General features: G+C 32.0%; 1 pseudogene; it reads right to left on the bottom strand.

The window, feature by feature from the left end:
• Positions 1 to 1,005: 1,005 nt before the first annotated feature.
• Positions 1,006 to 1,124, bottom strand: LOC118601889 (annotated as a pseudogene).
• Positions 1,125 to 3,486: the final 2,362 nt, after the last annotated feature.

Here is a 3,486-nt window from a genome sequence, read left to right as displayed (position 1 = left end):
TGAGTATTTTAAATAAAATAATATTTTTTATACCTTCTTTACCCTTATGGAAAAGTGACTGATTCACAGTTTGATGCCTTAAGTAATACTTAACCTGAAATAACTTATTTCTGAAGTGATTAACTTAGTTCTCAGTATCTTAGGAATCAGAGGAAGTGAAATTCTATTAGGTGATTTATTTTTATTTCTCTCATAAAGCAATATGAAACCTGTGGCCATGTCTTGGATCTAAAAGCACAAGGCATTTACAGACAAAAGCTAGAAATAAATAAGGATAAATATTGAAACATTTATCTGGCTAAAGATCTACCTCTATATAATAAACTCAGTGTAAAGAGCCTTACATAGTTTAGATTTTGAAGTTTCTGTAGATCTTCATCCTTATACATTACCAAGTATTTTAATTTGACGTCTCATTTATAGTAAAAGAACTGAGCAAGTTGTTTGTCGAAGATTGATATATAAATATTGATTGTATTATTCTAACTTTGATTTTTAAAATATCCCTGATTATAGTCATTGTCAATTATTTATTTTTCATACTTGTTTAGATTCATTTCTAAGTAACACACTTATTGAATTATATTTAAGATCAATACACACTTTTCATGAACACAAACAATTTGAATTTAGATTGTTTAAACATTTGATCCATTTGTAATAGAAAAATCCATTAAAAAAATAAAAAAATAAACCTGTCAAGATCGGCTTCCTAAAAGATAGTTAAAAGTCGTATCAGTGAAGATATGAAATCATGATAGTTTTCCTTTATTTCAGCAAATATTCATAGAAAGTGAAAGAGTTAAGCACAGCTGGTTAATATGCTTTTGGATACGCAAAAGGTATTGCTTTGTTGGATTTGGGTGCGTGTGATAGCTGAATTACTCTGTAAGAAGATAGAATTTTTTTTCTTTTTTTTTTCTTTTTAGAAGAGGCAACCCTTGATTGACCTCACAGATTGCAAGGACTTTGTCAGTTTACAATCCTTTACTTTTTAATTTTTTATGCCTACAGAACCTGGCTTTCGTAAGTGGTCTCCCATTCAAGTACTAACCAAGCCTGACCCTGCTTAGCTTCTGAGATCAGATGGGATTGAGCTTGTTCAGGGTAGCATGGCCATAGACGGATCATTATTATCTTTTTCTTCAGAAAGGGTGTGTAAAGAGAAGAGCAGATAGGGAAGGGTAGAGAGTAGACAGTAGAGAGGAGGGTTGAGTCACATGAAGGGGCGCATAAATAGGCCTAGGAACAAGGATTTAACATTTAATTTTAACATTGATGCTCTGAGGTATAACTTCTCCCTCTCTCCACGCTTTCGTCAAAGACTACAACATGAAAGGTCTTTTGCTTCTGTGTGTATAAGTCAAGGAGAGGTGATGGAGGTAAAATCATAGTTACTATTTTATTATAAATTAGCTCCCTCATGCTTTTTAATTTTAGTTAATTAGAATGAAAGAATTCTCATTTTTATATCTTAAATTTTGAAGTAATCATCAATTTGACAGTATTCTCAAATAAAACACTGTGCTCTGACATCATTTTTAAGTGATAGAGCATCATTTTAAGGTCTCCAAGAAATGTATCACAATGGCCATGTAGCAGATCCATACACAGTGTTAGTGTAGCTGGTCCTCGGCAGCCCACATGGTGGTGGATGTCAAAGCCCAGGGCGGTGTTAACAGCTCTGAGTGTGTATTTACTCAATACCATAATGACAGGGAAGTATGATCCATTGGTAGTTCATGCACTGAGATTATGTCCCTAAGGAGTCACTGACTGATTTATGGTGTGCATATAGAATGTGTGTCATAGAATATAGAAGTAAGGCATCCACATGTGTTCAGGGGCTGAGCAACCATCTAACATGCCATCAAGCATTTAAAAAGAAAAGAGGATTTCAAGTGCTATTAATGGTACTAGTGGTAATATTAGGTTGCACAAACTGTTCTTTTATTTGGTTTTCAATGTATTAAGCAACAATCACAAAACCTCTTAAAACTGGGGCTTTGTGGTGGTGAGGTCCTTCCTATAATGTGGTATAAAGTTCATCTCACTTGCTACAGCATAGTGAAGTTATAATGGGATTATCTTTCTCAGCAGAATCCAAGGATTTCTACTTCTTTTCAAAATGCAAATCTCAGGAGATTATAGTTAAAGATTATGCTATTGACCTAATTTCTCTGATGGTTTAATTTCATTCATGTTTTCATCTGAGAAATTTCATGCTCGTAATTGTAAATTCATGCAATGTGGCCTATATTCTAGTTCATGGCAACTTTGTTTCACACAATCTCATTAGATGACCTAGTGAATTGTTTGAATAATTAGACCATTAGTTATACAAAGTTTGCATATACATGTATGCATACATATTTAAAATTGAATAAACAAAATGCCAGCTTTAATTTATGATACAAAATGACTTTATTATAGTTTAGTTTTCTACTATTAAATAAAATATGCCATGTCATCTCATGGTTTAAGACAATTAAAAGTATTTTCAGAATTTTTGTGAAAAGAGAGAACAAACAAAAATACCTTAGAATATATACTTAAGTTTATCATAACATTTAGTAGCTTTACAATTATGTAGATGAATTAAAACTATCTACTGTATAGATTGTTCATAATTTATTTCAGTTCTTGTTAACCAAATTTCAATGTTTATTATGTCAAAACTAATATTATTCATTTTTCTGAAGCTAAAGTTCTTTTTTATTTCTATTAAGGTAATTTCAGAATTTTTTTTGATAATAAGATCATATTAGTTTAGATCTCTTTATTGCTATAATTTAGTTTTGGAAAGAGATGACTAGGAATAATTATAAACTGTTAAAATGTATTTCCATTGTGATGTATTAAAGTGAAAAATGACATAAGCTTGGTAGGAATTGAACAAATAGTGTTGCATTTGGTGTTGGGTATGTGCACTCATGTATTCATAGAGGACTCACCATGGAAAGATCTATGGGAAAAGTGAGGTTGATACCCTTGTCTTCTGAGAACCATTTTTCTCCCCAGATGCTTCCTTCCTGATGCTCCACTGCTCTTTCCTTTCAAATATGTTAGCTGGCAAATGACATAAGTGAGCTAAGTAGGTGTTATTCTAAAAGAAAAACCTATTTATTATTTAGTTAAATGTTATATAAATATTGCAAAATGAAGCAGAACATGTGTCTGTGATTCCTGGAATTTTTATTGGTTTAAAACATGTTCTTTTCTTTTCTTTTCTTTTTTTAAATCAATGCCTGTGCTTGACTTAGCCAGTTTGCAAATATATTTCTATTTCCAACCCCATTCTTTATATTTTTCCACTGGAAATTAGAAAAATCTAATTTCTCACTTCCTCAGTCCCTCTTGTGCTAAATGGCCACTTAGGGACACAGTAGAGGTATTCTGGGAAAGTTTTTATTGGTGATGCCTTGTCCTTGTTTTTGCTTGCGACACTGATATAATGTGTGATACTTTGGTAACCATTTTGTAAAC

Source organism: Rousettus aegyptiacus, unplaced genomic scaffold (assembly GCF_014176215.1).
Source record: "Rousettus aegyptiacus isolate mRouAeg1 unplaced genomic scaffold, mRouAeg1.p scaffold_m13_p_4, whole genome shotgun sequence".
Classification (NCBI taxonomy): domain Eukaryota; kingdom Metazoa; phylum Chordata; class Mammalia; order Chiroptera; family Pteropodidae; genus Rousettus; species Rousettus aegyptiacus.
This window is presented reverse-complemented; position numbering and strand designations above follow the sequence as displayed.